Raw genomic sequence first — 11,889 nt, forward strand, 5'->3', positions numbered from 1 at the left:
TAAATGGCTCATTATGGTAACAACAAAACAACAATTAATAATGAAATTATACACTAATGAAAACATACCTGTAAATATTGTATTCCATTTCTGCAAATAGATCTTCCTAAATTACACACTGGACCTTTAAGTTAGCCAGTTTATCAGTCAGTTTATTCAGTTTCACAAAACATTCATATCCAGACACACACAGGCCTGCTCAAATTGGTGTAGTTGAATCTATTTTACCAAGCGATATAATCATGCACGCATAAAGCACATTTGTGGTTAGACATGTCTAATGCCTTCCTAACAAGACTTCAGCTACTGTTTGTGTAATATCTTATATTAACCACTTACTATTCATGATGTTTGGAAAGCATATTGAAAAACAGATAATGTTAGCAGCAATGAAACTGAACACATTCCTGCTGCTGAATGGCCCCTGATACTAAAACTCAGACTGCTGACTGTCAATTTAAATCCATCTCATCCTGTAAGATAAACAGACTATAAATAATGTGAACACATGAGGCCTGGGAGCGGGCAGGTAGACCACACGAAGATACCGCTGTGTGGTACAGGCAGAGTTTATGAGAGTGATGTCTATTTTTTGTCTTTAATCAGTGTTTTTATGCCTGTAATGAAAATGGGCCTGCAGGGAGACATAAAGTCTATTGAACTGAATTGAATTGTTCTCTGCGATCTCTGGCTACCAGGCACAGACAGGCCGTTAATAAAAAGGCTATTTGTCAGTCTGTCAGCGCTCACTCCTCCAATCAATGAAGACTCATCGAGTCTGGAAACCTAACTGTAGGAGGACACAACATGGAGGGGACAACAAGGAGGAGACAACAGGAAGGAAACAACATATACGGGTCAACAAGAAGGACATAACAGGAAGGAGACAACACAGAGGAGTCAACAACGAGAAGACAACAAGAAGGACAAGGCATCTAGGAGGAAGCAACAAATAGGAGACAACATGGAGGGGTCTACAAGGAGGGGAAAATAAGGTGGAGACAATAAAGACAGGTCAACAGGGAGAAGGCAACAGAGAGGAGACAACAAGGAGATGACAACAAGTAGGGACAACAAAAAACGGGTCATCAAGGAGGATAGGAGATAAAAAGGAGATGGCAACAGGAAGTGGTTAGATTAAGGCAACAAGGAGGAGACAACCTGGAGTGGTCAATGAGAGTGAGACAACTAGAAGGAGTTTTAAAAAATAGGGGGAAATAAGAAGGAGACAGACAAGTGGGGGCAACAAGGAGGAGACAACAAATAGGGGCAAAAAAACAAAGAAGAGACAACAAGAAGAAATAAACAATGAGGAGGAGGCAACGATGTGGAGTCAACGGGCAGATAATACAGAGACATAACTAAGGTGGGGTCAAAACCACAGCTACAAAGATATCAAATGTACAGAAGACAAAAAGGAGACATCGGGCAGCATTACAATTCTGGGTGGCCAATATAAGGAGTGGTCTATGATCAGTTACAGGAACAAAAAACAAGTAGACAGATCCATTATCCTTAAAGCATATCTCTTTTTTTCTTTACATACTTCCTGCTGTCCTTACCTGCCTCCTCCTTTCTTCTGTCAACTGGACACAGATCTTCATCTCTCTGTAAAAACCAGGAGCGTTTCCAGAGGGGGGGCTGGTGTGCCACTTTGCAAAAAAACATTTTTTGCATGTGGTCCAAATGTGTACATATTTTCGCCTAGGGTATTGGAATATTTCTGCATAGCAACAGTATTCACACTGTTCCGCAGGGGGAATAAAAGAAGGGGAAAGGCGGGGAAAATTAAGTAAATGAGAAAAAAGAGGAAAAAAGCCAATAGAACATATTTTTTAAAGACATAAGAGAAATTAGAGATATCAGAGCTCTAAAATGGAGGGATGGGCAGATGGATGGAGGGAGAAGGAAGGAGGAGGAGGGGGGGGGGTCGGGAGAACAAACTGAGAGAGAGAGAAATCCCAGGAAGACTTTCTTTCATAATTAATAAATGAAAGATGTTGTTAGTGCATCTGATCAATAGAGTTGTTAGGGAGAAGGAGCGATTGATCGGACGACGGGATGAAGGATGGAGGGATGAGGGGATGGAGGTGGGGGGGGGCGAGGCGAAGATGGAGGGGAGGACGGGGTGGGGGTTAGGCCATTCACTCTTGTGGCTGTTTCGAATTTTCACCCTCATTGAGAACAAAGGAGTCTCCTGAGCCTCATCAGCACTGATAGACACTTAGCACCATCCTGACCTTAATAGGAGAGAGGGAGAGGGGACTGGGGGGGCACATGGAGCGGAGAGGGGAGAGAAAAGAGAGGAAAATGGAGAGGAAGAGAGATTGACTGTAGGAAGGGAGGAGAGGAAAACAAGAGGAGGAGGGGAGAAAAGGGAGGAAAGAAAGAAAGAAATCGGAGAAGAAAATGGGAGGAAGGGTTGAGATGAGGTGGAAGGGAATGAGGGAGAGGAAAGAGAGAAATGGGGAAAGAAAGAAAGAAAGAAAGAAAGAAAGAAAGAAAGAAAGAAAGAAAGAAAGAAAGAGACAAAGGAGAAGAGAGGGAGGAACAAGAGCAAGAAGGAAATTATAGTTAAAAAGAAGAAAAAACATGAGAGAAGAGAGAAGGAGGAGGGGAGAGAGATGGGAAAATAGGGAGGAAAGAATGAAGGAAAGGGGGAGTAAGAAGAGCAAAAGAGGAGAGAGCAAAGTGAAGGAAGACAGAAAGAAAAAGTAGGAGAGAGGAGAGAGATGGAAGAGGGGAGGATGGAGAGCGATGGAACATAAGAAGAGGGAGGAAAGTGGCGGAAGACAGAAAGCAGGAGAAGGGGAGAGAGGGAGCGGAGAAAGGTGATAAAATTGGGAGGAAGAGAACGGGCAGTGCAAAAGAAAAGTTAAAGAAAGAGGAGAAATGGTGGTGGTGGGAGGGGTGAGGGAAGTGGGGCATGGACAGAAGGGAGGAAAAGGGAATGATAATGTGAAGGAAGAGAAGAAGAAAAGGCAGTTGAGGAGAGAGGAGGGAGGCAAGATACATGGAAATGAAGAGAGGAACAGAGAGGGGAGAAAAGGGGAGGGCTATGAGGGATGGAGTAAAAGATGATGGTGTAATAGGTAAAAGGAGGAAGAAATGCGAGGGGTGGAGAGGAGAAGGGAGGAAACAGAAAAATATAGAGTAAGAAAAAAGAGGAGAGCACAGAAGAGAGAGGGGGTAGAAAGGGTAGGAGGGGGATGGAAGAGAGGGGAGAAAATAAAGATGAAAGGGAGGGATTAAAAAATAGAAGAAAGGTGTAAAGTGGGAGATAGTGAGGGGAAAGAAAGAGGGGAGGGAGGAAAGACAGAGAACACGATGGAGGAGGAGAAGAAGGGACTGAAGAATGTGGAGAGAGTGAAGATATAGCAGGGGTGGAGGGGTGAGGGAAGGGAGTAAAGAGGAAAATGTTACATTGTCTCATTGTCTCAATATGTGGGACATTGGACGGAGGATAAAAATAAAGTGGGACACCTGGTCACCCTGGACACGAGACTGGAGCACCATCTTTCACTAACCTTAAACACAGTGATCCAACCATCCTCCTCGCTATGACTTCAGTGCAGGACTTGAACTCATCAGCTCCTCGACTCTCTAAAAAGTTGCCAGTGAAGATAATCCAGGCGGCAATTATGTTTCCTCCCAAACATATCTGCCAAAATGTGACTCGAACGTGGCCACTTCACCTTCTGGTTACTCCTCAAAATCACTTCCAGCCTACAGTGGAAGTGGAAGCAGCCTGTGCCTCAGCCGCCAGATTTTAAGTTTAAAAGGCTTCAAAAGGCTGTTAATGAATTACATCTCTCCCTCCCCCTCACATTAAAAGCAAAGCTCTTCCATTGTCTAAAGCTATGGTCACATATACTTTCGTCCTACAAATAGAATCTCCCATTCAATACTATTGATGACAGCACGACAGACAGATTCAAGCATGCATTTCCTGGATCTGGACCACCTCCAGGAAGTTGCGATCACAACAATTAATGCAAATTTAACCAATTTTGTATTGTATTGTAACCAATCATTGCAGTCCCCTGAGTAAAACATTAAGCCATACGTCACCAAACTACTAGCAATTTTATTCTCACTGGAACAAGTTGCCTTCAGTTCTTAATGAATGAATGAATTGCAATTCTTACTTTCTCCCACATTTTCATTGCATTGTAACTCTGGTTGGACTGGTAATTCATTGCTGTATATGGGCCGAATGTAAGTGGGCTGTGTGGGCCGTCACTGGGCCAGACCAGTTATGTGGTACGTCCAAAGACAGATACGGAATATTGTCACTGTAGCACGATGGTTCATCAGGCTGAGGCTTAGACCCATCCCGCACAGTGGGACATGCAAGGAACTTCTACCACTGTTGTTATCGAACACTCTATAAGCACCTTAAGTGAGTGAAACCAGTAGTTTTTCTCACGGAGGGGGCCCCTGAGGCATGTGTGCTCATCAAGGAGGGGCCAGTACCCAGTGAACGTTGATGAGCACTGGATCAGACTGCCATCATTCGAGTCCAAAATTCAATCTGTAGAACACGAAGATGGAACACATTTTCATTTTGCTAAAACAGAAACAGATGTGTTAGAGAGAGAGAGAGAGAGAGAGAGAGAGAGAGAGAGAGAGAGAGAGAGAGAGAGAGAGAAAGGAAGCCTGCAGTGTGGTTGTGTGTTTGTCCATTAACAGCTAATAGCAGCTCTGTTTCCCCATTATCACTAATGGATGGAACTCTCTGGACACACACACACACACACACACACACACACACACACACACACAAACACACAAACACACACACACACACACACACACACACACACACACACACACGTCTGCCGGGACCATTACTTACTCTCTCATTCCCATGCTGTCAAAATTAGCCATCCAACATAAAAACTACACACACACACACACACACACACACACACACACACACACAGCTCTCTAAACGTCTCAGCGGGCAGGAAGTGAGGGCGTTAGGGCAAACAAGGAAGTGTTTCCCGCGGCAACCAAAGAGCTTCGTGTCTGGCCCGCCTGTCTCACTGTGCCTGTAAATTCTGTGTGTGTGTGTGTGTGTGTGTGTGTGTGTGTGTGTGTGTGTGTGTGTGTGTGTGTGTGATGTAATGATGAGACGCAGTCTGGGGAATCCAAAGTGCCTGTTGACTGTTTTAATTGTCTCACCTCCCTTCCCTCCTTCATCTATCCATCCATCCATCCCTCCTTTCCCTGCTCTCTTTCTTTCCTTTGCCCTGTTCATCTTTCCTTTCCCCCTCTCTCTCTCTCCTTCTCAGTACTTCTCTATTTTCTTCCTCACACTGATATTTCATATTATCTCCCTTTTAACACCTTCCTTTGTCCCTCTCTTTGTCTATCTCTTTTCTGCCTCCATCAGTCCTTTCCTTTTTTTTTCTGTCATCCCCTTTGTCCCCCACCCCTTCTGTCCTTACTGCAACCTGCCTTTCATTTTCTCTAATTTCTTCTTTCCTCCTTCCTCTTCTCCCTCACTCACATTCCTTTATCTGTGCTTCCTCCATTCATCCTTTATCCTAAACCTTGACTCCTTCCTCCATCCCTTCTTCCTTCATTCCTTCCTCCAACCCGCTTTCCCTAAAAAAAATCTAGCACTTCTTCCATTTCCACTTTCCTATTTCTACCCCTTCTCTTTCCTTCCTCCATTTCACCCTTCTGTCTTTCATTCCTCAAAATCTAATCAACAAATAAACAATGCTGTATTATTATAGATAATACTTTATTGATCACAGCAGTATATAACGTAGTTCAAATTAGCTCCACCTTTACCAGCTGCAACATTAAAGGGATGTTTACCCACTGATGCATCAATAGTTATAGTCCAATAATATAATTTATTTGATTCTGTAATGGGTCATTCCACATAATAAGTACTTTAACTTTTAGTACTTCAAGCTTTTTAATGCTAATTAGGGGTGTAAAGATTTATCGATACGAGTCGTTTTTAATGTTATAGACGCGACTACATCAGTACTCGGACTGCTGTATTGATCCAAATGTACTATGAACCGATTGATGGTCCAATTCTAAAGTTATGAACTGGTTCACTGTGGCTTGGTTGGTACATAAAGAAACATGTCCAACAACAACAACATGATTTACAGCGCACCATCAAATCTAAAGTTTGGAAGACATTTGAAATATCTATGAAGAAAGGAAAGTTGGACAAAGGTCTAGCCATTAGTAAGATCTGTTGGACAGCTATTAAGTACAGCTGTAGCACGACAAATCTTAACACTGATCTGGTGAGACAGCATGGTGACACCTACACAGGCGATGAGGAGACTGTGGATGCTAACACAGCACAAGCAAGAACACCCAAGACACAGATATTAAAGACTTTCCAGCCACAACGTAGCTCCAACTGGGCGAGGTCTAAGGTAATCATGGCAGAAAGTCTTTGTCTGTGTCACTGGAAAGGTAATTAACACATTGACATGTTATTCTCAAATGAGACATTTAGAAAGGAAAATAAATGTATACATTAAACAAAATGTTAAGATCTGTATCAGACTGCATCGAATCGCTTCAAAGCAAATTGTTACATATTGAATGCATCGTCCCTGAATCATATCGTAGCCCATGTATGTAGATACGTATCGGACTGTCTTAGATAGGAATGATGCACACCCCTAATGCTAATACTTTTGTACTATTTGAGTCACATGGCTGGGTAGTTCTTCCCCCACTGCCAAACGGGGCTTACTGGTGTAAATATAACACACATTCAACATAAATCTTAAAGATAATATTGTCTGCTGTTTGTTGCAGGTGATGCCATTATCCAACAGTCTGGTAGCTTCTTTTCTGGTGAAGCTAAGAATGAAACCTTGCTCTCCCACCAACGCACCAATGGATGTATGCCTCTGTGGTTTCTTGAGTCAACATTATCATTAACTGGAAGGTTTGCGAAGAGCTTCAACGAGAAAGGATTCTCTGTAAACAAAGAAGTGGAGACCAATAATCACCCACAGACTGATCTGAGATTCTGTCAACATCTGTGCGCGAGGTCCTCAAGGTCCCCATCTCACAGGAGCTGTGGCCCCTGCTGCATCAGCAAGGTTAGATATAGAGTGCACCTAGATGAGCAGAAGACGAAGAAAATCTGATATCTAAGGCAGAGGCAAACTCTGCTGAAGGTATCCATCAGCCTGCAGAAAGATGCTGATCAGCTTGTTTAATGGATGAAGTGATCCAGAGAAGAACTGTGTCAATCAAAACCAGTAAATTTGGAGACAAAAGCCACAGAAATCAGATATAAGTGTTAAAGAAAGTAGAGACCTATACTCCAATGTGCCTTTCATTCCCACTCCACACTCTGGACGCCTGTTCTCACACTATGTAACTTGTGTTGCCAGGTGCGTAACCGCTTAGCTAAGGCTATAAATGTTTTGGTGTGTGGCATTTGTTTATGCTAGTTGGACCTGCTTGATGTTTGGCTGTGTTAGAAAAATTGTGGACATGCTAGTTTTTGATTATAAGTAATGTAATCATTACAAATGCACAGTGGTCCTTATTTCCAACAGAGATGTATAGGTGAATTGCACTCTGAAACTGGGGGCGCCAAATCAGTTTGTTTCTCTGTGTTTGTATCAATAATTATAGGCTACTGTTTAGTCAGGACAGTAGAATTTTATAGAGAGTATTCAGTCACACCTTTATGTTTCACTGAACATTTCTGATCAAAAGGTCCTTACACTTAAATAACTGACATAGTTGTCTCCTTTTCACCAGTTTGTTACTGGAAAATGGTCTTGAACTTCATTCAGAATTGGCATTTAAAACTCTGCAGATACGCTGTAGTGTGTGCCAGCTTCTAGGTCCTCTCATGTTAGATTGAGGTATGGTGAATGTAGTTTTTAGATATGAGATCAATTGCAGTCTTAACTGCACACAATGTATATATCACACACGTTTCAGTTTGTACAGACTTTTTTGTTAGTCCTCGTCCCAGATGTCCATCTGTCTCACGCTACTCCTCCTCCCTCCTTCCTGTCTCCTCTAACCTGACACATACACATACTGTATACTCTCACACACACACACACACACACACACACACAGTTCTTCCAGTCCACTGCTCCTCTCTGTCCAATCAATGCAATATTAATGAGGCACAGCCCTGCTGGCTACACTGGGAACTCTGTGTGTGTGTGTGTGTGTGTGTGTGTGTGTGTGTGTGTGTGTGTGTGTGTGTGTGTGTGTGTGTGTGTGTGTGTGTGTGTGTGTGTGAGTGTGTGTGTGTGTGTCTGTCTGTCTACCCGATGATATCTGTACATACTTTCATCTGTGTCCCTGTATATGCATGTGTCATCTGTGCATCTCCATCAGTGTGTACTACGTGTGTATATTTGTGTGTAAGTGTGCATGTGTTGCTATGTGTTTGGGAGAGGTGTGTGTGTGTGTGTGTGTGTGTGTGTGTGTACCCTGCAGCTAAAGGACAGGCCTAAGGCTAAAGCTCTGTCAATGTCAAGGTCACACACACACACACACACACACACACACACACACACACACACACACACACACACACTCCCGTTTCATGGACTTGTGTACTTTACTCTCTTTGTGACTTTTTGTACACAGGTTTGTGTTCTGCAGGATAATGTGTCAGACTGATGTTTTATCTCTATCCCATTTTTTTTACTGCTGTACAGCATCTGAAATAATCCTGGCTCTTATTTTCAGACTTCAGAGTTCCATACTTCCCTATGTTTCCTATATTCAGTTTCACTCAGCAGAGCCACATTTCTACTTCTGACTCACAGGACTCAGCTGTTTGATTTGATTCAGTTCATCAAATCACATTACTTTTACTTCTTCCAAAAACTGCTATTTAAGATGTACATAAAAAAAATATACTCAACTATGAAAAAATAAACTCCACTCTGAGGAAGTAATTTAGAAACTTACTTTCTTTTATTTTGCATGAATACACATAATTTGGGCTGGACTATAATTTTTCTGTTTTTGGAATCAAATTCCTCTGTCGGATATCGATCATTTTATTTTTTCTTATTTTTCTTAACCAAACAAATCAGACCATCAGTTTATGAATAATTATCCTGTCACTAATCCAGTTACCACACACGTTATTCCCTCTGATTCAGATGAAACCTGCAACCAGTGAATCGACATTTAAAGATTATATATGAGATTTAAAACATTAATATAGCAGCAAACAACATTTAGCAATGTACACATATAATGGGGTCATGTCCTGAGCAGTGAATGGTGTCACACTCCCTCTGCCTGTGCTGCTATTGCAGCCTCTGTGGCTTGTTTACAGAGCTGGTCTGGCCATGCGTGCATGTTTGTGCATGTGAGTCCCTCAGTGTACAACTGAGGAGAGAGAAACTGATGCTTTTCTCATCTATGTCGGTGAATAAAGGGTTTATTTCGACCAAACCAGCACTAGTGATTGTTGTAAAGACTAACAACTACGGTTTTGGTTAGTTTGATTTTGTTTCAGTCCAGTTGGAAGTGTGTTTTGTCAATGGACTTTGGTTGGGTAGCGCCCAGTTGTTTTGGTCAGAGAATTTTGTACGTATGTATTTGTATCAAGTGCAATTTTGTGTGGGAGGGGTTAGCCTGTCCAAATCACTGTTTCTTGCAACTTAATTTTAAGATACCTCACTTTAAGGTGGCCATTCATGAAATCCAACATCACCACCATTCTGACATTGTGGAAAACAACCATATTGGCCTTTGTTTGTTTGTTTGTTTCAATAAATATATACCTGCTGGGTCTATCTCCATTCAACACAGTTTTGAACTCTCCAACAAATAAACAGAATAAAAAAAACAATCAATCAAAGTAATCACAGGCCAATCTCTCTCTCTCTCTCTCTCTCTCTCTCTCTCTCTCTCTCTCTCTCTCTCTCCCCCCCTTCTCCCTCTCTCTCTCTCTCTCTCTGCAGTAATCACAGGCCTCTCTCTCTCTGTGCGTCCAGCTCTCTGTCCAGGCTCCGAGCCCATCGATCTGTCCGCTCTCACCAATCTTCAGCTTTAACCAGTCGATGCTGCTGCCGGTCACATCCTGCCCGCCGCCGTCTCTCCTGCTTGGTTTCCGGCTGTAATAGACCTGAGAAATCTGGTCTGGAGGCGATTTACCGCCGCCAGGTGACAACCTCGCTTCTCCACGATGTGTCTGCTGCAGACGAGGGTTTGTTATTGTTTGTTGTTAGGTTTGTTGTTTGTTACTGGCGCTCACTCTGAGGTAAAATTACAGACTGATGTGAGAGTGTTTGAGATGTGGTGGCATCACAGAATTGACATTTGCCATTTAGTGGAGTGAAAATAAATCTTTCTTTCCTCCTTCTGCTGGACTTTGAAGGATTTTCAATTTCAGAGGGATCCTGTAAACCTGCACCAGCATGTCCCTCAGCAAAAGTTTCTAATAATGCATTTTCTTTAGTTAGAGACAATCATTGCAAAGCAGGTTTAAGGGTGAAAAGCTTTCAAACTATATGTAGCTTTAAAGGATTGTGCTATTCATTTTACATGTTTGTAAGTTAGAATCTTTCAGATTTGCATTTATATAAACTATATAAATTATATATATGATGCCTACATGATATATGATGCATTATATAAATTTTTGTTTTGGGTATTTTATGCCTCTGTTAGACAGTAGAGAGATTACAGGAAATGAGCCGATATCCAGCCGGATTTGAATTGGGGAGGTTCGAGTTTTAAGCAATATCCATTCAGTGTATTTGCATTTGCCTCCATAGTAGTTTTGGTAAGGCTTCATTTTACACGTCCCCTTGCTTCTAATATCCCAGAAATAAACTGGATGTTTCCTAGAAAGGGTTTTGTAATCTGGCAGTCAATGGAAAAATGGAGACACTGTTGCACTTGGTAGCATAAGCTTTTTTAGTTGGCATACAACAGCTCAGATGAACATGCAAAAATGTAAAAATGTGTTTTCCTACAATTCTAAATTACAGGCAATCATACAATTCAACAAATATAGAAAATAAGACTTCTTACCACTAAATAATATACTGTATAAATTGGTGTAAATGCGCTCTTGTCAGTTTTTCCTGTCATAAAGATTTTTCAGCTCTTTCAAAGAAATTCTTGTAAAAAAAATATAAACTGGTAATAGACTACCCACCACTATGTTACTATAATTTTTCAGTTCTTTCATAGAACTTATTTACTATCCATCCTGACCATTTCCTATTTTTGGGGGGGGCGCATCACTTACATTTCCCTCCACACATTATTTGGCAAAACAAATATATAATATAAAAACTGAATTTCATACAGAGTGGGCCCTTCTTCTCCAGGATTCAGTCTGCATACCCAGGAACAAACGTTACAATTATATGGATTTTACTTTACAAGTTGGTCTATTTCTAAATTTTGAAAACATTCATATATAAAAGATGAGTGTGGTACTGTGGTTTTTACTCCCAGCTACCAGTGTAGTTGCAGATCGCAGCTGTTCTGGGCTACTGTAGAAACATGGCAGTTCAACATGGCGGACTTCATGAAAGGCGACCCTTGGCGTCTGTAGATAAAAACTGCTCATTCTAAGGTAACAAAAACAAGATTCCTATATTCAGGTGATAATACATTAATGAAAACATAGCTATGAACATTATATTCCATTTCTGCAAATAGCCTCCCAAATGTTACACACCTTTAATTAGCTCAACAGAAGACACTTTTAAATGGCCTAATTCCATTTAGCTGCTCCAGTTTTAGGCTCCTGGTATTGTTTATCCTGACTCACTGTCACACTGGGAAGAAGAACTGTTTGTACATGAGAAACATATGTATAAAACATCACCTACTGTAAAGTAACCTGCACAGGTTAAACTTAAGACTTTTATTATGAAT

This window comes from Dicentrarchus labrax, unplaced genomic scaffold, assembly GCF_905237075.1.
Source record: "Dicentrarchus labrax unplaced genomic scaffold, dlabrax2021, whole genome shotgun sequence".
NCBI classification, from domain to species: Eukaryota; Metazoa; Chordata; class Actinopteri; family Moronidae; genus Dicentrarchus; species Dicentrarchus labrax.